The following is a 26,309-nucleotide window of genomic DNA, read 5'->3' as shown; positions in this document are numbered from 1 at the left end:
TTTCTTGACCCACTGTTCCACATCCTCATACATCCCAACCCAAAAACATCTCTGTCTCAAAAGGTTCTGTGTGCGCTCTATTCCCTGATGGCCCATACGATCATGCACACCTTCAAGCACGACTTCTTTCAAACAAGAGGGCAGTAGTAGCTGGTGACATTCACCAACATGGACATCCTCGATTACACGGTACAACAAGCCATCTTGCTCACAAATACGGTGCCACTGCTTTAACGTGGATAATACTAGCTTGGATAACTGCGACCTCTCCTTGTAAGTTGGCTTTCGCTGCTCACCCCAAAACTTCCTAAACACGCTGAGGGTGGGGTCTGTGTCCTGAAACTTAAGTAGTTCCTCTTTAGAGTAACCGGGAAGTGTTGGTGTGTTACCCTGCGACTCACTACGCTCAGTACTTTCTTCTGCGCCCGAAACACGGATCTGTCTGACTTTACAGCACTTGACTCCTGCTGTCACTAAGTCTGGTCCTAGAGCTGCTCCCTTGTGAATGACATTACATATGGCCACACAATCATCATAGTCTGCCTCCCCACTGTCTGACTCGGGCTCCCCTGCTAACGGCTGCCTAGAGAGGGCATCTGCTGCTGCATTACAGCGGCCTGGGCGGTACTTGACGTCAAAGTCAAAAACAGCTAACTGAGCCACCCATCTTTGCTCAACAGCACCTAACTTAGCTGTAGAAAGGTGACACAGGGGGTTGTTATCTGTTAAGACAGTGAACTTGGAACCTAGAAGGTAACCTCGAAATTTCTCTGAAACAGCCCATTTGAGGGCGAGGAGCTCTAGTTTCATACTGCTGTAGTTTCTGTCATTTCTTTCAGCATTACGGAGCCTCCTACTGGCATATGCTATCACTCTCTTCCTATCTCCCTGCTGCTGGTGGAGGATGGCACCTAATCCTAGGTTACTGGCATCCGTCTCTACAATGAAAGGCTGAGTGAAATCTGCGTAACCTAACACTGGAGCACTGATCAGCTTTTCTTTCAACTGTTCGAAAGCAGCTTGGCACTCAGCTGTCCATGAACCTTCAAACAACCGTTTTGCTTTTGCTGGGCTGTCTTCCCTAAGGCATGCATTGACTACGTCATGGAGAGGGCCAACTCGTTTAGAAAAATCCTCAATGAACCTCCTGTAATAACTACAGAAGCCAAGAAATGACCTCAGATCTTTGACTGTACTGGGGACCTGCCACTTCTTTACGGCGGCAATTTTCTCTGGATCTGTCCCTATACCCTCCCCTGAAATTTGATGCCCAAGGAACCTGACTTCCTGCTGCAGGAAGTGACACTTTTCAAGCTTTACTTTCAAGCCTGTCTCTTTCAGTCGTCTTAGAGCTGCCTCAAGCCTCTCTAAATGGTCTGGGAAGGTCTGAGAGAACACGAGGATGTCATCTAAATACACCAATAGGATGTGGAACACTAAGTCGCTCATAGTCGCTTGCATAAGTCGTTGAAAAGTCACAGGTCCATTACAGACACCAAAAGGCATTCTGAGGTACTCAAAAAAGCCAAAAGGAGTTGTAAAAGCAGTCTTAGGGCTGTCACTTTCACGAACAGCAACCTGGTGGTACCCCTCAACAAAGATCGAATGAAATCTACCTGCTCTGCAGGAGTCTGATCTCTAGCTCGTAGTACACTTTCAACCTCTTCAATGAACTCATCAACTGAACGATTATCTTTAGATACCTCACCACTGAATGGTTGGATCTGACGCTCTCTAGGTACATACACATATGACTTGGTTGCCCCATTACCTAGAGTGGCAATAATTGCCATTGCTTGGTCATGGTTTTTTTTCAACTCTGAAATCTGTGACTTGAGTTCATCTATCCGGTTGCCCTCGCCCACACTAGAGGTATTGTCCTCACCATCCGAAGTGTGAGCTCCAACCTCCTCATCAGGAGACTCTAACATTTTGACTCAGTTCACAAGTCCCTGAAAGCCACTGAATGGGATGGCAGCTGCGACGATTCTTCTCCAATGGTGTCCCTCCTCGGTGCCTTGATGGGTCCTCTCCCAGATTGGTCCTGGCGCCCTCTGGATCCCGTCTGTCTGGTCTGGTCCTCCTTAGCAACCCCAGGCAGCACTCTCCGTCCGTCTCCAGGTCCACTTGGCACCACACCGCTCTTCCCCCACTGCCGTATTTTATGTATTTTTTCTTTACCGAGCCTGAGAAACTCCAAGCTAACAGACCCCACTCCTGGTACCAAAATGTGTAGCCTGGCAAAATGGAGCAGCACAGGACACAGAACTTTCTTTTTTCTGGGGTTTTTTATTCTGAATTGATAACTTGGTTTCTAGGCTTAGGATGTAGTTGTAAATACATAAAACCACATTTAATTGTATAAAATATGTAAAATACAGAAATACGGCAAATACAAGAAAACACAGTCGATAAAATACGGCAGTGGCTTGCTGTAGAACAGAACACGAGGCAAACCACAGGTGCAGTTAGTTAGTTAGCTAACACTCATTATACAAAACAAAACCAATAGTACAATACATTCTTATGTCCCGTTATCACTTGTTACATCTTACAAGAAAACACAGAATATTAAACTCGTTCGCAACGTAGCCCCCAAGGACTCAACAACAATTTTAGCAAGTGTTAACACCAGCACATGGTGGGACAATCTGCAAGCATCCCCGTGGTATCGAGTGATTTGGGAAACAATATCACTTTAAAACTAAGTCTGGGTTGCACTTAATACTGTTTTAGTTGTACTTTACACAGAATAAGTTCATTTCAAAAGTCATATTCACCCCAGCTCTCTTCAGAGAAATCTCTCACGCTGGATGTAGAAAATGGAAGCTGTGAAGAAAGGGGAGGTTCCTTTGGCATCACATGGTCCTACCCATAACCCTTTTCTCCTTGTTCAAATTACTAAAGGGGAAAATGAACCGCGCCATCTAGTGGACTTAAATATTCACTGAATTTTCCCCACTTGGCTACATATATCTTGTCTGCTGAACATAACTGATAAATATGGATGCTTGCTGAAGGGTTTCCCGGGCAAGATGGGTTGTTTGGATCATTTTCATGAGGCCCTCGCAGAGCTGATTCAACCAACAGACAAAATTATTCAGAAACTCAAACAATCAACTCAAAAAATAGACTGTAAGAATGATTGAAAGTGTAATAAATGAAAACACCTGGAAAGGTAGAAAGTCAGTTGCTGCAATAGATTTCAATTAGTGTCAAGACGGCTATTTTGTTCCCCTGCACGCTATTAGTTACCACTTTAAAAAACACTGTTACATAAGAACAAAAGAAATAGGAGCAGGAGTTGACCATTTGGCCCTTCGAGCCTGCTCCGCCATTCAATAAGATCATGGCTGATCTTTTACCTCATCTCCACTTTCCTGCACTATTCCCATATCCCTTGATTCCCATAATATTCAAAAATCTATCGATCTCAGTCTTGAATATACTCAACGACTGAGCCTCCACAGCCCTCTGGGGTAGAGAATTCCAAAGATTCACCACCCTCTGAGTGAAGAAACACTTGAATCTTTTGGGAGGGTGGGGTGCGCCTTCCATGGCCTTGTCCCTTTGTTAATCTCTCGTCTTAATTCTTGTGACCCAAGGAGTGGCTGAAGCATTACAGACCTGCCAAATCTCATTCATTTTGAGTGATGTAACCAAGGGCAAGTCATGGCAGATTGCAGTGCCCTTTATAGCAAAGTAGGAGAAAAGCAGAGCCTCTGAGGTGACTGCCATCTCCCAGCTTGGAAACTGAGGGCATCAGGAGAGCAGCGATGGATTCCAGTTACAGCTATCAGCTGGAATCTAGGAGGCAAATAAGTGCGGGAATTTCTGTCTACGGGAAAAAAAACTATATTCAGAGAGTTGGAGAAGTACCCAGAGTTTTCTCTCCGAAAAAGAGAAGACTGAGGGGTGACTTGATAGAGGTCATTAAAATTATGAAGGGTAAACATAGAGAAGATGTTTCAACTTGTGGGAGAGTCCAAAACTAGGGGCCATAAATATAAGATACAGGAAACTCTCGATTTACCGGCACCTAAACCGGAAATCTCTGTTACCCGGCAAAATTCAGGAGTAGGTTCAGTTAAGTTTTACTTCATATTAGTAGCCGTTCCTGGATCTGTGGCCGTGTAACCGGGGTTCCTGCTCCTGTTGCTAAGCAACAGGGATGCCTGGATCTTGTGGCCGGGGTTCCTGCACCTGTTGCTAAGCAACAGGGACGCCTGGATCTTGTGGCCGGGGTTCCTGCATCTGTTGCTAAGCAACAGGGAAGCCTGGATCTGTTGCTGTGTACGGAGCTCTTGTACCTTTTACTATACCTCTCTGTAATCTGGACTTTTTGATAAACCGGCAGCACACCGGTCCCGGATAAAAAAGAGTTTCCTGTAATTGCTAATAAATCCAATAAGGAATTCAAGAGAAACTTCTTTGCTGTAGTATTTGAGGCGAATATCATAGATGCATTTAAGGGGAAGCTAGATAAGAACATAAAATGCATAAGAACTAGGAGCAGGAATAGGCCATTCGGCCCTTCGAGCCTGCTCCGCCATTCAGTAAGATCGTGGCTGATCTTCCAGCTCAACTCCACCTTCCCGCATTATCCCCATATCCCTTGGATACACAAGGGAGAAAGGAATAGAATGATATGTTGACAGGGTGAGACGAAATAAATAGAGTGGGAGGAGAAAACGAACACAGAAAATGCTGGAAATACTCAGCAGGTCAGGCAGCATCTGTAGAGAGAGAAAAACAGAGTTAACGTTTCAGGTGGGAGGAGGCTTGCGTGGAGCATAAACACCGGCACAGACCTGTTGGGCCGAATGGCCTGTTTCTGTGCTGTAAATCCTACGTATAATGGAAATAGCCGAAAATGTCCTCAAGAAAGTATTCATACAGTTTTGGGAAGGAGACCGATAACTCAGGAAGTGGTGGATTGAAGAATTTACAGACAGTATAGGAAAGTTAGTTCCCCTACAGAGTCTGATCAACCCTAAAGATAACAGCACTGATCGTGTGGACTCGGATTAGAGGGGGCGGGGGGGCTGGGAGTCTCTCTCTGGAGACTGGTCCCTGAAACAATAAACTGAGACTTCTACTTAGACTGTTCATTGTCTGCTGATGCAAGCTGTTAAATTAATGGCACTGTTTACAGACCTGCCAAATCTCACTCATTTTGAGAGATTCACTTACTTGGCGTGCAACTTGCTGATTTTGATTTTTTTTTTAATGTGACTGATTTTGATGCCACTCACTTAAAAAAATAAAATAAGCACAGCGAAAGGTGTTTCAATGGGGCTGTGATCTGTCATTCTTCTTGAACATAATTCCAGCATTTGCCTAACATTCTCCTGTTAGGATAAAGATAACGAGGCGTATTTTCCTGCTCCTTTGCCTATGATCCGGGCAACAACTATAACAACAAAAATAACAACAGAAAACGCTGGAAAAACTCAGCAGGCCAGGCAACATCCGTGGAGAGAGAAATAGAGTCAACGTTTCAGGTCGAAACCCTTCTACAGAACTGAGAGATTGGGTCGATTGGGCTTGTACTCGCTGGAGTTTAGAAGAATGAGAGGGGATCTCATTGAAACTTATAAAATTCTGACAGGACTAGACAGACTAGATGCAGGAAGGATGTTCCCGATGGCGGGGGAGTCCAGAACCAGGGGTCACAGTCTAAAGTCTGGTAAGCCATTTAGGACAGAAATGAGGAGGAATTTCTTCACCCAGAGAGTGGTGAACCTGTGGAATTCTCTACCACAGAAGGCAGTAGAGGCCAATTCATTAAATATATTCAAGAAGGAGTTGGATATATTTCTGAAGGCTAAAGGGATCAAGGGGTATGGGGAGAAAGCAGGGACAGGGTACTGAATTTGGATGATCAGCCATGATCGCATTGAATGACGGAGCAGGCTCGAGGGGCTGAATGGCCGACTCCTGCTCCTATCTTCTATGTTTCTATGTCAGGACCGAAAAAACACAGGAAATGAAACAGATTAAAAGGCCAGTTTGGGGGCTGGGAAATGGGGATGAAAGAACAAAAGGGAAGTGAAGAGACATTAAGAGGTATTCAAGATGAGACGAGATGGTGATAGGACTAGTAAAGAGACAAAAGACGGCCCTAGATTAGGTGTGAAATGCGCTGGCAGAATGAGAGACAGCTGCCATGTGGGAGAGAAAAAAAAGGGGAAGGGCACAAAACAGAGGTGTGGATAAAAAAATATATAAAAATGTAATAGGGGCCGAGGTTCTGATCTGAAATTGTTGAACTCGATATGGAGTCCAGAAGGCTGTAAAGTGCCTAATTGGATGATGATGTGCTGTTCCTCGAGCTTACGCTGGGTTTCCGTGGAACAATGTAACTACAACAACAACTTACACCGTTATAAGGCACTTCACGGGAGCGTTATCAAACATTGACATTGAGCCACATAAGAAAATATTAGGACAGGTTAGGGCTTTGGCAGCTGAAGGCACGGCCGCCAATGGTGGAACCAGAAAAGAACCGACCAAAGTTTGGCAATCGTAATCGGTAGGATAATAAATAATTCTTTTAAAAAAAGATACAGCAGGCTGTTGGATGAGAGCTTTGATAAAAACTGAAGAAAAGCCACCATTGTGTAAAAAAATAAATATGTAACTTCAGTCTTTGCAGAGGTGAGGTTAAAAAAAAAAGCTTGGCCAAAGAGGTAGGCTTAAGGAGCGTCATGAAGGAGGAGAGCGAGGTAGAGTGGCGGAAAGGTCTAGGGAGCGAATTCCAGAACTTAGGGACTAGATAACTGAAGGCATGGCCACCAATGGTGGAGCGATGGAAATCGGGGATGCTCAAGAGGCCAGAATTGGAGGAACGCAGAGATCTCGAGGATTGTAGGGCTGGAGATAGAGAGGACAGTGAGAAAAGAAAACCCCGGGTGCAAAGGATTGCAGGCCTGACAGGGAGCCGCCTAATTCTGTCCTTTAATTTAAATGACTAGAAAATCAGACAGGCTCCCTTATGGACATGCTATCCTCTCCGTCTGATTGCCTGGTTGTGCCCAGTGAGCCAAAAGGCCAGGCCCGAGAACACGAAGGTTTGCCCTGGTGTATCTCCCCGCACAGTGACACTTTTCAGTTGGTCTTGGTGATGGGCTAGTCACACAGTAACCGGCTCGGTAACATTCTAACATTATTACACTATATGTAGTGCTCTGTGACTTTAGACAACAACAGCAACAACTTGTATTTATACAGCGCCTTTAACATCGTAAAACGTCCCAAGGTGCTTCGCAAGAGCATAATCAAACAAAATTTGACACCGAGCCACATAAGGAGATATTAGGGCAGATGAGCAAAAGCTTGGTCAAAGAGGCAGGTTTTAAGCAGCGTCTTAAAGGAGGAAAGAGAGGCGGAGAGGTTTAGGGAGGGAATTCCAGAGCTTAGGGCCTAGGCAACAGAAGGCACAGCCACCAATGGTGGAGTGATTCAAATCGGGGATGCTCAAGAGGCCAGAATTGCAGATATCTCGGGGGGTTGTGGGGCTGGAGGAGGTTACAGAGATAGGGAGGGGCGAGGCCATTGAGGGTTTTGAACACAAGGATGAGAATTTTAAAATCGAGGCGTTGCTTAACCGAGTGCCAATGTAGGTCAGCAAGCACAGGGGAGATGGGCAAATGGGACTTGGTGCGAATTCGGACACAGGCAGCAGAGTTTTGGATGACCTCAAGTTTACAGGGGGTACAATGGGAGGCTGGTCAGGCGTGCGTTGGAATAGTAAAGTCTAGAGGTAACAAACAAGGCCCAAAAACGACAATCCACCCACTGTCTCAAAACTCTTTACATTCTAAAGATCTAGTAATAGTGGTAGTAACTTATAAGGGGAAAAAATACTTACAATTCACTGACATCTGCTTCTATTTGGCTTCATTATGCCTTTATGTCAGCTCCTGTATATCTATGCTATAAACCAGATTTGTATTATATACCCAACACAGCAAAGGAGTCAATATCTGAGAGCAAAGGAAGCTATGCTGCTGTTGGAGGAGCTGGTATTCATTTGTGTAGCATCTTAGGCTGGTATAGTAGCCTTATAAATGCCATATGTTTAAATGTTACTTGCTTAAATGCCATGTTTCCTGTGCAAATGGTGTGTGTCTAATGCACAAATGGCATGCAATCCGCACACAAAATATACATCAGCTGTATATGAACAGTTCTCTGAGTGCACTAATGATTTATTAAAATATGTTAGCAGTATCTCTCAGCTACTTCCTGTTGAACATAAAAGATGTTATGTTCAATTTGCTGAGTCTGCATCACATCTCCCCAATTTTGAAGGGTGGGCCGGATACATATAATCAGTTACATCTGGTACATGTTGGGGTTTTTCCGCTAGATATTGTTCTCAGGTTCAGCATTGCAATCACTCCTGAAAGCAAGTTTGCACTCCCGGCAACTTGGAGTGTGTCTTTACCTGCTCATTACCTAGGTCAAGGTGGCAAGCCAGGGGTCGCACAGACAACCCTTGGCAATGTAAACTGGACTGGAAGCAAGAATCCCTGCCAATCCCACAGAGTCTCTGGCACCCTTTATCTATGACACCTTCAGAAATACTGCTGACTGGGAGATACTTAGCTTCAGATATAACATTCAAAATTCTTTGACGTTGTACTGGAATAAAGAAAAATTAAACAAAGGTACAAGTTGAATTTATATCGCACCATTCAAGTCCTCAGGATGCAATGAATCACTTTTGAAATGTAGTTACTATTGTAATGGAGGAAATGTGCGAGTGTCTCATCTCCTGACTCCCCAAAGCCTTTCCACCATCTACAAGACACAAGTCAGGAGTGTGATGGAATACTCTCCACTTGCCTGGATGAGTGCAGCTCCAACAACACTCAAGAAGCTCGACACCATCCAGGACAAAGCAGCTCGCTTGATTAGCACCCCATCCACCACGTTAAACATCCACTCCCTCTCACCTCCGGCGCACTGTGGCTACAGTGTGTACCATCTACAAGATGCACTGCAGCAACTCACCAAGGCTTCTTCGACAGCACCTCCCAAACCCACGACCTCCACCACCTAGAAGGACAAGGGCAGCAAGCGCATGGGAACACCACCACCTCCAAGTTTTCCTCGAAGTCACACACTATCCTGACTTCTAACTATATCGCCGTTCCTTTGTCGTCGCTGGGTCCAAATCCTGGAACTCCCTCCCTAACAGCACAGTGGGAGTACCTTCACCACATGGACTGCATCGATTCAAGAAGGCGGCTCACCAGTGTTATGTATTGTGTGTTCTAGTGTGTGTTCTCCTCCCACCTGTGGTGGCGCTGTCACAGGAGATAAATGGTTGGGTATTCTCTCGGTTAAGTTTAGCTCTCTTTGTTCGGAACTTGCCAGAACTTCCTTTCCTTCCAATAAAGCACTTCATGTTTGAATCTCTGAGGTCTGAGTCCTAAATTGTGTCTAGGTAGAAAGGTACCGACACAACAAGTAGCAACGAGGAGCGGATGAATCTGCGTACGTTACGGGTGCAGTGAGTTAACAGAAAATTTAATTTGAAACGTGAGATGGCTACCATATTAGGAAACATCGGTGATTTTGATGAAAATGTGGAGCAATGGAGCGCATATACGGAACGTTTTGACTATTTTGTATTGGCGAATGCGGTGGCAAATGAAAAGGTCGTGCCTACCTTTTTGAGTGTAATCGGGCCGAAGACTTTCAATTTACTTCGCAGCCTTGTGCAGCCAGATAAGCCAGGAACTAAAACATATAAGCAACTAGTGGAAATTCTTGAAGCACATTTTTCACCAAAACCTCTGGTTATTGCTGAGAGATTTAGATTTCACAAACGGAATCAAGAGGAGGGGGAATCAGTGACGATGTTTATTGCTGCTTTAAAAAGGTTGTCGGAACACTGCCAGTTCAAGGAGGTGCTGAATGACACCATTAGAGACAGACTTGTGTGTGGTCTGAAAAATGCAGCCACAGTGAAGCGCCTTCTTACTGAGGACAACCTTACTCTTGAAAAGGCCATTGAAGTTAGTGTCTCCATGGAGATGGCGGAAAAGGAGGCTCACCAGTTGAGTTCAACAGGGAGAGTTCACAAGGTGTCGTCTGAGCCTAAAGGTGCGCAGAACGGCACATGTTACCGTTGTGGGAAAACGAGCCATCACGCTAATGACTGCTGGTGTACGGAGCTGGAATGCCGAAATTGTGGCAAAAAGGGTCACATTGAACGCGCCTGTAGAGGTAAAAAAAGAACAGACAGAGCTGGGAAGCATGGAAGCAAAATGTCTGTATTTGGACAAGAGAGGAAAAAGAGTGTTCATTCAGTGCAGTATGATGGAACAAACAAAACAGAGGGGAGCGACACCTCTGAGGAGGAAGAGGTGCATATACTGACGGTTGCAGGTGGTTCAAATGGCTACTGGGTGTCACCACTGGTGGAGGGACAATCAGTGCGGATGGAGGTGGACACAGGCGCGGCTGTGTCCCTTGTTTCAGACACTGTCTACAACAAAATGCTAAAGCATCTTACCCTTCAGCCAACAAACATTGTGCTAAAGACGTATACTGGCGAACCTGTGGCCATGAGAGGCGTCATTGAGGTGACAGTTAAATTGAACGGACAGACTGCAAAACTGCCACGATATGTGGTAAAGGGAAATTACCCATCACTACTGGGACGTGCGTGGCTAGAGAAAATCACGCTGGACTGGCCTGCAGTCCGCATGATGTCAAAAGGGGAGTCAGGTCTGACTGCAGTGTTAAACAAACATGCAGAACTCTTCAATGGGGAACTTGGGAGCATGAAAAAGATCAGCGTGAGACTGGACATTAAACCTGACAGCAAGCCGAAGTTTCACAAAGCCCAACCTGTACCCTATGCAATTAGGCCAAAAGTTGAGGCTAACTTGGAGGCCTTAGTCGAGAATGCAGTCCTGGAGCCTGTGAGCGTGAGCAAATGGGCCACACCCATTGTTCCTGTCCTGAAAAAGGATGGATCTGTTCGAATCTGTGGGGATTTTAAAGTGACTATTAACCCGGTGCTGTCTGTGGAACAGTACCCTCTTCCCCTCATTGATGATCTTTTTACGGGCCTGGCCGGAGGGCAAAAGTTCAGCAAAATAGACTTATGCCAGGCTTATCTACAAATGCATGTCGATGACAAATCAAAGGAGCTGCTGACAATTGTGACACACAAGGGGCTATACAGGTACTGCCGCCTTCCGTTTGGAATTACGTCGGCCCCTGCTCTATTCCAAAGGGCAATGGATCAGATTTTGAGTGGCCTGCCAGGAGTCCAGTGCTACCTGGACGACATCCTTGTCACTGGGACAAATGAGGAGGATCATCTTCTGAACTTGGATGCGACACTACAACGACTGAAAGAGTACGGACTCAGAGTTCGTAAAGAAAAATGTGAATTCTTTCAGTCTTCAGTTGAGTACCTGGGGCATGTGATTGATGTTACTGGCCTGCATAAGGCGTCGCCAAAGGTCAAGGCGATCATGGAAGCCCCAGCACCCCAGAATGTGAGCCAGTTACGTTCATTTCTGGGGCTACTTAACTACTATGGGAAGTTTATTCCAGACTTAGCAACATTGCTGAAGCCGTTACATCAGTTGCTATGTCAAGGCAAAACATGGAAATGGACTGAACTGTGCAACGAAGCTTTCGCCCAAGCAAAGAAAGCATTGCTGAATTTGGAGGTCCTGACACACTTCGACCCAAAGCTACCCGTGCAGCTAGCATGTGATGCATCACCATATGGTGTGGGAGCAGTCATATCCCACATCATGCCTTCGGGTGAAGAGAAACCTATCGCCTTCGCATCACGCACCTTGAACAAGGCCGAGAGTAACTATGCGCAGATCGAGCGCGAGGCCTTGGGAATCGTTTTTGGAATTTGAAAATTTCATCAGTACCTGTTTGGGAGAAGGTTCACACTCCTGACAGACCACCGTCCATTGACTTCAATCTTCGGGCCCCACACCGGAATTCCGTCTCTCGCTGCAAGCAGGATGCAAAGGTGGGCTTTACTGTTGTCGGGACACACATACGACATCAAATATCGCAAATCAGACTTGCACGGCAACGCAGACGGTCTCTCGAGGCTACCCTTGCCTGTTACTCCCCCAGAGCCTCGTCAGATAGACATCTTCTACTTTAGACAAGTGGAGGGAGCACCTGTCACTGCAGTTCAGGTGCGAAGGTACACCCGCAACGATCCAGTCCTGTCTGAGGTAATGGACGATGTCATTCGAGGGAGAGCTATAGGAGATTCTCCTAGTTTGAAACCTTACGTTTCAAAAAGAAATGAGCTCTCCGTCCAGGCAGGTTGTCTTCTTTGGGGACGCCGTGTCATCATTCCGTCACCTCTGAGGGAACCTATACTGCAACAACTTCATACAGGCCACAGTGGGATGGTTCGGATGAAGGAAATGGCAAGAAGCTACTTCTGGTGGCCAGGTCTCGATGGGAATATTGAGGAGAAAGCCAAAACATGTTCCCCATGTCAAAGGGTCCGGAATGTTCCACAGCTGGCAACCCTACACCCCTGGGATTGGCCTGCAGAAGTGTGGCAGTGAGTACATGTGGACTTCGCCGGTCCTTTCGAAGGGAAGATGTTTATGGTGGTTGTGGCCGCTCGTAGCAAGTGGCCAGAGGTCGCTGTGATGAGGTCTACCATGGCAGAGAAAACAATTGAGAAACTTGGTGAGATGTTCAGCCGTTATGGCTCACCGGAACAACTCGTAAGTGACAATGGTCCACAATTTGTATCACAGGAGTTTGCAACCTTCCTGCATGTGAATGGTGTCCAACACATCAGGTCTGCGCCCTATCATCCCTCTACTAACGGCCAGGCAGAAAGGTTCGTGCAAACTTTGAAGCACGCCTTGAAGGCATCGCAAGATCAGGGCTCAATCCACCAACGTCTGAACAGCTTCCTGTTGTCCTACAGGAACGAGCCGCATGCCACAACCAAAACTTCCCCCGCTTCGCTCATGATGAAGAGGCAGTTGCGGACAAGTTTTGACTTACTCAAACCTCCAAGGGCAGAGCAGGTTGTCCATCGTCAACAACAAGCTCAAGTTGAAAAGAGAGAGAAAAGAGCCAAGGAGAGACGGTTTCATCCGGGAGAGCACGTCCTAGCTCGAAACTACAACACTGGACCGAAATGGGTTCCTGCAACGGTGATCGCGCAGACGGGCCCTGTGTCTTACACGGTTGAGACTGCTGAGGACGTCGTCTGGAGAAGACACACAGATCAACTGTTGCTAGGAGCAGAGACAGCCACAGAGGCTCCAACAGCTGGTTGGCCTGAACTGTTTCCGAATGATACCGCAAACCAGCATCCTTTGCCACAGTGTTCTTCTCCAACACAGGAAGTCAAAGAGACTGTTCCACCTGTGCAAACTCCTGACTTTCAACTGACACAGGCACCTTCTCCATCCAGGCCTGTGTCAATGCCTACTGCTGTGGAAGCCAGCGATGACCGCTGGTATCCTGTCAGAGAGCGGCGGCCTCCAAGACGCTTGGATCTGTAGGCTTAGTGACTTACCCACAAGACTGGGGCAGAATAAACCCCAGGGTAAAGTCAGGGTTTGAGGCAGTCTACCTCTACCCTAGGTTAGTTGAGTGTATTGAAAGTAACTTACCTATTGAGGAATAATGTGGACCTTCCATTTAAGAGGGGAGGAAATGTTATGTATTGTGTGTTCTATTGTGTGTTCTCCTCCCACCTGTGGTGGCGCTGTCACAGGAGATAAATGGTTGGGTGTTCTCTCGGTTAAGTTTAGCTCCCTTTGTTCGGAACTTGCCAGAACTTCCTTTCCTTCCAATAAAGCACTTCATGTTTGAATCTCTGAGTTCTGAGTCCTAAATTGTGTCTAGGTAGAAAGGTACTGACACAACAGCCAGCACCTTATCAAGGGCAACTAGGGACGGGCAATAAATGCTGGCCTTGCCAGCGACACCCTCGTCCCAGGAACGAATAGAAAGAAAAGATAATTTCCACACAGCAAGGTCCCACAAACTTCAAATGAGATAATTGACGAGTCAGTGGTGTTGGTTGAGGGAGGTATGTTCGCCATGAAAGCCCAGGAGAACTCCATGCTCTTCTTTGAATAGTACCATGGGATTATTTACCTGAGCAACAGACAGGGCCTCGGTTTAACATCTCATCCAAAAGATGGCAGCTTTGACAGTGCAGCACACCTTCAGTACTGCACTGAAGTGACTGCCTCAAGTCCTGAAGTGGAGCTTGAACCCATGTCCTGGCTCAGAGTAGATTGCTATCAGTAAGGCAAGCTGACACTTCCAACTCTGATTACTATATCAAGTATGATCAGAGGGTTGTAGGGCTGGAGGAGGTTACAGAGATAGGGAGGACAGTGAGAAAAGGAAACCTGGGTGTGAAGGATTGCAGGCCTGACAGGGAGCCGCCTAATGTTCAGTCCATTAATTTAAGTGACTGGAAAATCAGGCAGACTTCCTTACGGACATGCCACCCTCTCCGCCTGATTGCCCTGTACTGGCTGTGCCCAGTGATCCAATACACCAGGCCTGAGAACAGGAAGGTCTAAGAACATAAGAACATAAGAAATAAGAGCAGGGGTAGGCCATACGGCCCCTCGAGCCTGCTCCGCCATTCAATAAGATCATGGCTGATCATCGACCTCAACTCCACTTTCCCGCCCAATCTCCATATCCCTTGATTCCCTTAGAGTCCAAAAATCTATCTATCTCAGCCTTGAATATACTCAAAGACTCGCATCCACAGCCCTCTGGGGCAGAGAATTCCACAGATTCACAACCCTCTGTCTGCCCTGATGTATCTCCCCACTCAGTGACACATTATAGTTGGTCTTGGCGAGTCACAGGATTCAAAAAGGTATTTGCTTGCACAAATGCAGCTATGAATCAAGTGCCTGCTTCCAAAAGATCCAGAACACTGGTCTTTAAACTGAACGACTTGACTCCTTACCTGAGACCAAACTCTCCTGTCCCACCTGATTGATGCAGGAACAATCCAATGATCACCTGATTGCAACAGCAATTTGGAACATACTTGTCCAGGCAATCAGCCACATAATTACCAATTACACGTGCCGTATACACCCAGATAGACAACCTGTTACACCCTGGCCTGTTGCGTTTTGAATGGGATGGCCATTTTCTATAAGTGAACCTGGATTTTTAACCCCGTATGTTCCTTGACCAGCAAGACGGCAGCCAGTAACTTAGCCCATCAGAGCCAAAAATGCTTCATTTTTGTCACGACATTATGGCTAACTGTGACAGTGCAAGAAACAGCACAATGAAACAATTACTCACATATGGTCTTCTCTAGATGAAGGCTTTACATTATCGCAGCCAAGCTCAATAAATCTTCTAATAAATATATTCATATTGAGTGTAAACTATGAACTGCAGAGTTAAATTTAATCATTTTCATTTTTCTGTACTTGCGATGTCATAAGAACCATAAGCCAAACTTTAAATGGTATTTCAAATGTGTGTGGCCTATTGTGAAGAACATGTGAAATACGTCCACTTGTGGGGCCGGCCACAACTTACTTATTTGCTTAATTTCACTCATGGAGACATTTATCTACCCATTGTTGGAACAAAAATATCCTCATTGTGTGGTCCTGGAACTTGGAAGGAGATGTCAGATCTTTATAATTATGATATCCCAAAGCACTGGTGACATCACCTGATTTACTCTGCATTCTCTAACTTTAAATCAGAGGAAAAATGTTATTTTATTTAAAGAAACTCAACACATATGCTGGGGTTGAAGAATGATTGGTGCACTGGAGTTTTTCACTCAGTTGGCACCAATGTCGAGGACGAACTTCACAATATTTTCTCTTCCCGTAAGGACTTTCTGTAGTTACAGGCTTTCTTTCGGAAGCCAAAAATGGAGAGAACACATGACAATATGATATGTACTTGGTGCATTGGGAGAAAGAGGTTCAGTGGGTTGTTCCATATTTTTGTTAGGTAAGGGTATCAAGAGATATGGAGCTAAAGCGGGTAAATAGAGTTGAGGCACAGATTAGCCATGGTCTAATTGAATCGCCTACTCCTGTCCCTATGTTCCATAAACCTGGATTTTCCACAGGGACACGATCTCTGCCAGAAGTGTTGGGATAGGACATCTGTCTGCCTGATGGTCCAAGCACTGACCCCTATAGCAATTTCTTGGGTCAGTATAATTCAGGATGAGTTCCGAATGTAGGAAATGCCTGTCAGTGGGAGTTCGACTGCTGCAGGACTTAAAGGCTTGCAACAGCTTAAAAGAGCCACAACTCAAAACTTTGTTTGATATGCTGGTCAGAAATGCCTTCATGCAAAAATGTAGGGAGAGGAATTATTGTAGGGCCACAGAGCTCTCCCCCTTCCCTCACACTGTGGATGCCAATGCTAAAGTGCTGATTCAGGAGCAAGGATGTCCTGCTGCAGTTGTACAGGGCCTTGGTGAGACCACACCTTGAGTACTGTGTGCAGTTTTGGTCGCCTTATCTGAGGAAGGATGTTCTTGCCATGGAAGGAGTTCAGCGAAGATTCACAAGGCTGATCCCTGGGATGGCAGGAATGACATATGAGGAGAGATTGGGTCGATTGGGCTTATACTCGCTGGAGTTTAGAAGAATGAGAGGGGATCTCATCGAAACTTATAAAATTCTGACAAACTAGATGCAGGTAGAATGTTCCCGATGGTCGGAGAGTCCAGAACCAGGGGTCATAGTCTAAGGATAAGGGGTAAGCCATTTAGGACTGAAATGAGGAAGAATTTCTTCACCCAGAGAGTGGTGAACCTGTGGAATTCTCTACCACAGAAGGCGGTTGAGGCCAAGTCTTTAAATATATTCAAGAAGGAGTTAGATATATTTCTTAGAGCTAAAGGTATCAAGGGATATGGGGAGAAGGCAGGTACGGGGTACTGAGTTTGGATGATCAGCCATGATCTCATTGAATGGCGGAGCAGGCTCGAGGGGCCGAATGGCCTACTCCTGCTCCTATCTTCTATGTTTCTATGTTTCTATGTCGGAGCTCAGGCATGGATGGAAGGGGAGACTGAAGGAGATCTGCAGCAGAGAATTGGAAGGAGGTAGCCAGGATAGTCAGTGGCAAATTCCAACATTAGGCACAAGATCATTCATTGTCCCAGAACGTTTAATGGCCTTAACAGGACAAAGCAGCCCGTTTGATTGGCACCCCATCCACCACCTTAAACATTCACGCCCTCCACCACTGGCGTACCGTGGCTGCAGTGTGTACCATCTACAAGATGCACTGCAGCAACTCGCCAAGGCTTCTTCGGCAGCACCTCCCAAACCCGCGGCCTCTTCCACTTAGAAGGACAAGGGCAGCAGGCGCATGGGAACACCACCACCTCCAAGTTCCCCTCCAAGTTACACACAGAGAATCATAGAAAGTTACAGCACAGAAGGAGGCCATTTCGACCCATTGTGTCCGCGCCGGTCAATAAAGGGCTATCCAGCCGACTCCCACTTCTCAGCTCTTAGTCTGTAGTCCTGCAGGTTACAGCATCCCAAGTGCACATCCAAGTACTTTTTAAATGTGGTTAGGGTTCCTGCCTCTACCACCCTTTCAGGCAGTGAGTTCCAGACCACCACAACCCTCTGGGTGAAGAAATTTCCCCTCAAATCCCCTGTAAACCTTCCACCAATTACTTTAAATCTGTGCCCCTTGGTTTTTGACCCCTCTGCTAAGGGAAATAGGTCCTTTCTATCCACTTTATCTATGCCCCTCATAATTTTATACATCTCAATAAGGTCTCCCCTCAGCCTCCTCTGTTCCAAGGAAAACAACCCCAGCCTATCCAATCTTTCCTCATAGCTAAGATTCTCTACTCCCGGCAACATCCTTGTAAATCTCCTCTGTACCCTCTCTAGTGCAATTGCATCTTTCCTGTAATGTGGTGACCAGAACTGCACACCATCCTGACTTGGAAATATATCGCCAATCCTTTATTGTCGCTGGGTCAAAATCCTGGAACTCCCTCCCTACCAGCACTGTGGGAGCGCCTTCACCACACGGACTGCAGCGGTTCAAGAAGGCAGCTCACCACCACCTTCTCAAGGGCAATTAGGGACGGGCAATAAATGCTGGCCTTGCCAGCGACGCCCACATCCCATAAACAAATTTTTAAAAAGGCACGGTAAGAGAAGCCATCCCACATCCTTTCATGCATTCACCGCACAGATCCCTTACACGGCAGGCGGTTGCTTGTCGCGTGCACCTGTCGTCAGACCTATTATGGGTTGCATTTCATAGGAACAAAAAAATACTCCTCACATTTTGCAATCTTTTTTCAAAGAACAGCCAGCCCATAACAGCTGGGAGAGGTCAGCAACAGATGGCAGGGACAGAATCTGTGACCTCTCATTGTCTTTGCGGAGGAAGTCATGCAGATCCTGGGAAGAGAGGCCATAGTTGGTGTCACGGATGGCGAACTGACAACAACACACGAATTGTGCCATTCATGTAATAAAAACTCTGAATGTGTTCCTTTTGGTGTGGAAGTGATGCATCCTGCTCCATCCCAGATCTGCCCTCAAATGGGAAAATCTACTCAATATCCCAAAATGATTCAAAGAGACTGGAGAATGGTAGAAATGGAGGAAGAAAGATCAGAGGTGTTAGAATCAGAGGGCTGGATTTTGCCAATGGGGAGCTTTTGGAGGCGGGACTCCCACTTTTTGGGTTGTAGTCCCGCCTCCATCGACTTCTGGCCAACCCACGCTATTTTCCCTTGATTGACTTTGTTAAGTCCGCCCTTGTTGGGTTGACCACATATCGATGGAGGTGGGACTACAACCCAAAAAGTGGGAGTCCCACCTCCATCACATCCCCATTGACAAAATCCAGCCCACTCTCTCTGTATCCACTCTATCAAAATTTTTCATAATTTTAAAGACCTCTATTAGGTCACCCCTCAGCCTTCTCTTTTCAAGAGAAAATCTGTTCATCCTTTCCTGATATGTATACCCTCGCATTTCTGGTATCATCCTTGTAAATCTTCTCTGCACCCTCTCCAGTGCGTCTAGATCCTTTTTATAATATGGCGACCAGAATTATACGCAGTACTCGAAGTGCGGTCTAACCAAGGATCGATACAGGTTCAGCATAACTTCCCTACTTTTCAATTCTATCCCTCTAGAAATAAACCCCAGTGCTTGGTTTGCTTTTTTTTATGGCCTTACTAACCTGTGTCGCAACTTTTAGTGATTTGTGTATTTGCACTCCGAGTGGTCTTGTTATTTATATGCTGGAACTGTTTGTTTTCAACTTCCCTCCGCACATTTGGTTTTAACAAGTCCAACCTGGACCGCAACCTCCTGTTGTAGAACATCATGGCAGGGCTTTGGTTTGTCACTGCATGAGTGGCGTTTCGATATGCCAGTAGGAATTTGTCCACCTTGTGTTGTAGTGGAATCTGATCTTCGCTCATGGCCTTTATTGCTTTTTTAAACATTTGTTCCCCTACCCCACCTAGACTCGCACCCTCCAAGTGATAAGCGACCTCCCTATTCTTCCTACCAAATTGTAATACCTCACATTTATCTGTGTTGATCTTCATGTGCCAATTATAGGCCCATTCTGCAAGTTTATTAATGTCCCCCTGTAATTTGTTGTAGTCCTTCTCAGTATTAACAATCCCCCCCAATTTGGTCTCATCCACAAATTTAGAAATTGTGTTTTTGATTCCAAAGTCTAAATCGTTAATGTAAATTGTGAACAGCAGTGGTCCCAGCACTGATCCTTGTGAAACACCACTACCCACCTTCTGCCACTGTGAATAGCTACCCTTTACTCCCACTCGCTGCTTTCTGTCTTGAAGCCAGCCAGCTATCCATTCTGCTACTTGTCCCTGTTGTGTATGTAATATGTATGTTACTTTAAACCTATGGCCAGGGCAGCACTACTTTGTAGGGCGTAGTGATACCATAGTACCACTCCTGGCCATAGGGGTATAAATAGTACTGTGGGTACTGATCTCCCCTCAGTTCCCGCCTGTTGGTATGAAGTAAAGACCTACGTCGAACCTTCTAAGCTGTCTCTTCCTTATTGTATTAAGTATATTCGCATACTTTACACTGGCGACGAGTAACGTTCGAACTCACCAGTACAAGGTGCAACAAAGGATCGGTAGCAGTACGGGGAGAGAAGCTTCTTACCAGCCTGCAGAGCCCAGCGTCGACCGAAGGAGGCCGCCCAGTTCAGGAGGAGCGGCAGCAACGGAGCGAGAGAGAGAGGTTTCCAGCGGAGGCTGCGGCAGCTGAGAGAAGAGGCTGAACGGGCGTTCCAGACACGGGGCAAAAGCCCACCCAGGGCCAGGTAAACTGCAATCCTTCCCGGGGAACGCGAGCTGCAAGGGCCAGAACGGGCAGGCGATCTGGGGAACAAACGGAGCCACGAGGACTAGCGGGCCACGAGAGGGGAAGGTCATTGTAATAGCAGCGGTGGCAATAACGGGAGCTGCAAGGGCCAACAATAACGAACCTGGAGAGATGTCGTTGATAGCAGAGGGAGAAAAGGCGGGAAAAGCGCCATCTAGTGGACAAAGGGGAAAAGTTTTTCTCTTCAGCAGTTAAAGAAAAAAAACAACAGCGCTATCTAGTGGAAAAAGGCGGGAAAACCTCTTCAGCAGTTTTAAAAATGGCTAAAGAAGCTCGGTTGTCAGAATTTGTTGCCGACATAGAAGAATGGGACGCATATGTAGAAAGGCATGAACTTTATTGCATAGTAAACAAGGTGAAAGATGACGAAAAGGCAGCAACCTTATTAAATTCTATGGGGGCAAAAACATACGGTCTGCTGAGGAATCTTCTTACTCCAGAAAAGCCAGCAGACAAAACGTATGCCCAAATTGTTGATACGTTAAAGGAACATTTAAACCCTAAGCCACCATTTATAGCGGAAAGGTACCGCTTTTACAGACGCGACCAAAGGAATGATGAGTCGCAGGCAGCCTATTTGGCTGAGCTCAGACGGTTGTCCAAACATTGCCAGTTTGGAGCCTTTTTGGCGGAAGCGATCAGAGACAGATTTGTCTGTGGCATGTTAAATGAGAGTACACGAAAACGGTTGCTGGCCAAGAAACAGCTCAGCCCAGATCAGGCGATGGAAATAGCATCGGTACATGAAGCAGCAGCACAGGGTGCTGCTCAAATACGACAAAATACAACCGGCTATGACACCCATGAGGTGACATTTCACAAAGGTAAATGCTACCGTTGTGGCAAAACCACCCATGACCAAAGTAATTGTTGGTTTCGTGATAAAATATGCCGGCAGTGTGGGAAAAAGGGGCATATAGCGAAAGTTTGTCGGTCGGGTACGAAACCCAATAGTGGGGGCAATCCGAGCAGTACCAAGGCAAGGACAAAAATACATAAGATATCTGACAGTAGCTCAGACGAGTCACAGGAAGGCACAAAAGCAGAGCCTAAAGGTCATAAAGATGTCATCAACGACAGCCGAAAAGACGGTCGCAGCCTTAAGGACCATTTTTGCCCGAAACGGGGTGCCCGAGCAAGTCTGTTCGGACAATGGGCCACAATTTGTGGCAGAAGAATTTCAAGCATTCCTAAAAAGGAATGGAGTGCGACATTATACGTCCGCACCATATCATCCGGCTACAAATGGGCTGGCAGAGCGATTTGTACAGACTTTTAAAAAGGCCATCAAGGCGATGGGGGAGGAAAGGTTGCCACTACAACACAAGGTGGACAATTTCCTATTCGCGTACCGTAATGCTGCACATACGGTGACCAACCAGGCCCCCGCCGTCATGTTCTTTAATAGAAGGTTAAGGTCTCGCCTCGAATTGCTCAGACCAAACATCCGGAGAGATGTGGAAAACCGAGTATTTCGTAGGGCTCCTGACAGACAGACACGGAGCTTCGAGGTGGGGCAGTAAGTGCTGGCCCGTGATTATAGAAATGAAAAGTGGCGGTCTGGTACGATAAAGGCCCACCAGGGACCTTTGATGTACACAGTGGATACTGGGGACGGCATAATCAGACGACATGCTGATCAACTTGTGGAGTCCAGAAACCCAACTGATTCACTACCTCAAACGTCTCAGCACATTGTTCCAGTGGAATCACGGCCCAGCTCGTCGCTACAGAAGTCTCAGGATTGCGAGGAGTTCATCACTCCAGTGAGCTCCACGGCACAGGATGTGCCATCAGACACCGACGACTCCAGCGATGAAGTGGTGATGGAAGTACCGCCGCCTACACCGAGACCGACTAGAGAAAGACGTTATCCTAGTCGAGACAGGAGGCCTCCTCAGAGACTGAATCTATAACATGTTTCTTTTTATATATATATATAGGTAGACAACTCTGATGTAAATATGTTATGTATGTTGTGTTACCAAATGTTATTAGCCCTAGTTATGGTGCATCTGTTGACTTAATTGCACGGGTACGTTTTAATTAAAAGGGGAGGAATGTTGTGTATGTAATAGGTATGTTACTTTAAACCTATGGCCAGGGCGGCACTACTTTGTAGGGCGTAGTGATACCGTAGTACCACTCCTGGCCATAGGGGTATAAATAGTACTGTGGGTACTGATCTCCCCTCAGTTCCCGCCTGTTGGTATGAAGTAAAGACCTACGTCGAACCTTCTAAGCTGTCTCTTCCTTATTGCATTAAGTATATTCGCATACTTTACAGTCCCCTGACTCCGCATTCTCTGACCTTGTTCATCAGTGTATCATGGGGTACCTTATTGAAGGCCTTTTGAAAATCCAGATAAATTACATCTACTGCATTACCATTGTCTACTCTCTCTGTTACCTCTTCAAAACATTCAATAAGGTTGGTCAAGCAAGACTTTCCCTTTTGAAATCCATGCTGACTATTCATTATGATATATTTGGTTTCTAGATGTTCTTCTATTTAGTAGGGATTCCATTATTTTTCCTACCACCGAAGGTTTGTATTGACACGCAACAGCCAGCCAGCTCACACACACCTGCCACTCAGGTAGCTCTTAGGCGAATCAGATTAGAATTAAGAGATCACACTTCACACACTGACACCAAGGGGAGGCACAGTGGCAAGAAGCAATAGGCACATGCACACACTCTGGGTTTCCCTTAAAAATCACAGTTGCACCAAAGTTGCTGTGTATGCAGACGTTGTTCTTGGCAAGGTTTGATAGTGGTTTTCACCAGGTCATAGGAATGGGAGCTGTGCGTTGATCCGGAGAGAGAAGCTTGTCTGTAGATCATGGGATATTTGTGGAAGGAAAGGGGAAGATGTAGCCAAGACTATCAATGTACTGGCCAGATGTTGAAATCAGGAGAAGGCCTGCTGTATATGTGTGGCCCGGATTTTGCGGTGGGTAATGACGGCGAACTGTCAGGGTTTGCCGTCATTACCCCTCTGAAACTGACCGTAACTTCAGGATTTAGCGCACGCGTAATTAAACGCGAGAATCCTGAAGTTGTGGTCAGTCTTTCGCTGCTCCGCCACAGGCTGTGCTGTGGAACTCCCCAGAGCCAGCAGTCAGTGGAATCAATTCAACTGACGAAAACTTAAGCTTTCCCACTCTAATAGCGTTGTTAAATGCCCCATAAAAATTTAAGCCTTGTTGGAATAGATGCAACTGGGGTTTTAATGGTGTATTGACTGCTGAACAACTAGTTCTGGCCCTGAAAAACTAGTTTTATATTTGTGGAATGTCAAATTTTTCCATTATGATAAAACATTACTAGATTTTTAAAATAATTTTTAAAAATTAATTTTTTTGAAAGTTTGTTTATATTTCAGCTTCTACGTTAACCCCATGTGTATGTCCCAATATTTATTTCGCTCTCTGTAAAAATTTTTAAAAGTGAATTGATAATCAATGCTTTTTATTTCCTGCTTTTTTATTTCATGGTTTGCTGTCTGTGAGAATTCTTCAAAGTGATTGGCTGCTTAGACAGATGGATGACATCGCTGTTGCTCTACGCTAGGAATCCCCTTTTGACAGCGTTACAATCAAATTAAGGTCGAGAAAGCTAAAGTTTTCGCCACAGTGATCGCAAGATCTCTGTAGGCAGCTTTTTTTGAGGTCAGCAGCAATCGCCGGTGTTTCGCCGCTGACTGCAAATTCCGAGCCAATGTCTGTTGCAGCTGGCAACTGGTTCACTGCATCCGCTTCAGGCTGCTACTGCTCCTTTGGTTGATGTCCATGTTTCTTTTGGCGGTCTTCCTCCTCCAGGGCCTCTTTGACGAGGCCTCTTTGTACAGCAGGCAGCACACAACCATGATCGTAGGGACAATATACCAGACTGTATCGCAAGACATCTCCAGACTGATCTAGGCACATGACGCAAGCCTTCAACATTCCAACTGCTTGCTCAATGATGACTCTGGTGATTGCATGGACCTCATTATACTGATACTTGGCTGCAGTCCAACAGGGAAAATCCAGACTATAGTCTCTTATCTGTTTGACTTGAAGCTTACACAAACAATGCAGCACAGAGCGGTCAGACCATATATTGAATTGTTTCGTGAGAACCAGTAACTTCTTGAGAAGACTGAATTTAACTTAATTGCGGATAGAATTAATCCATTTCAAACAAAAACATCAATTCATTCATGGATTATGTACCACACCCAATTTGCCCAGTTTTCATCCCAGGCTTTACAAAGGCATAACAATGGAGCTGGCAGTAAGCTCCCTTTCCAGCGATTTGATATCTGCAAATTTGTTTACCGAACTCAGAATCATTTACCTAACTTCATTATTTTGTGTCATTCTTTATATGAAATATTACCATGATAAAGTCTAGTGTAACATTATGTGTTATAATAGTTCATATATTACAGCTCCATGATGCATGAAACCTATTACTGTACTGATCAATGTCTGTACTTACCCGGGCCTTTTTCCGTTTATATACCTATATATATAGCGAGCAGAGCCATGTTTGTTGCTGTAATGACCCTTGGCTTGTCCTTTCATTTACAATGACCCTATTTATTGTCAGAGAACCTTAACTTTGGTAAGTCAGCCTGCTTCACTAACAAAAGTGGCAAAAAAATCCATATTATGCAGTCGAAATAAGAAAAAGAAATGCTTCAGAGATAAAAGAAAGACTTGCATTTATATTGCGCCTTCCACGACTGCCGGCCATCCCAAAGCGCTTTACAGCCAATGAAGTACTTTTTGAAGTGCAGTCACTGTTGTAGGAAACGCCAATTTATGCACAGCAAGCTTCCACAAAGAGCAATGTGATAATGACCAGATCATCTTAGTGATGTTGATTGAGGGATAGATATTGGCCCCAGGACACCAGGGGGGATAACTCCCCTGCTCTTCTTCAAAATAGTGGCCGCGGGATCTGTTACGTCCACTCGAGAGAGCGGACGGGGGGTGGGGGCCTCGGTCGAACGGCTCATCTGAAAGACGGCACCTCCGGCAGTGCGGCACTCCCTCAGCACTGGCACTGAGAGTGTCAGCCGGGATTTTTTTTGTACTCAAGTCCCTGGAATATGAACAAGAATAAGAAATCCACAAAGTCAGACAGTGAGACAAAACAGAGCACATCCAAAAATAGAATGAAGCGGACTAAAGACACTACATGAAGAGTAATGAAGGGGCTCAAGAACATGGCATACAGTAAAGAGTGTGTCACGTGGCGAGCATGACTCTTCTACAGCAGTAGTAATGAATACAGATTAACAGCAACAAATACACTTCCAGAGTTCCTCAGTCATGTAGATTCAAATTTTAAGGTGTTTTCAGCTTTTGTTATGAATGTAATTGCTTTATTTCAGTGTACTGCAACAGATTTTGTTTCTGCTCTCAGAAGGTTGCAGTCACTCACCCTGCCCAATTTAATGGCTTTTACTTTAGCCCTACAGGAAGATATATATAAAAAAATCCTGCTCACAACAGGCCAGTCACTTAATTATCCTGGCAGTGGCAGCCTCTTTTGAATTTTTCTGAATATTTTGCAAAGTCTCAACAAAAATATTTTAAAGTTTTAAAAAATGTTTTAAATTTATTCATTCACAGGATGTGGGCGTCGCTGGCAAGTCCCACATTTATTGCCCATCCTTAACTGCCCTTGAGAAGGTGGTGTCCGTGTGGTGAAGGTGCTCCCACAGTGCTGTTAGGGAGGGAGTTCCAGGATTTTGACCCAGCGACGATGAAGGAACGGCCGATATATTTGCAAGTCAGGATGGTGTGTGACTTGGAGGGGAACTTGGAGGTGGTGGTGTTCCCATGCACCTGCTGCCCTTGTCCTTCTAGGTGGTAGAGG

This window comes from Somniosus microcephalus, chromosome 24 (genome assembly GCF_052327205.1).
Source record: "Somniosus microcephalus isolate GS21.2 chromosome 24, FLI_Smic_1.0, whole genome shotgun sequence".
NCBI lineage: Eukaryota > Metazoa > Chordata > Chondrichthyes > Squaliformes > Somniosidae > Somniosus > Somniosus microcephalus.
Note: the sequence above shows the minus strand (reverse complement) of the source record.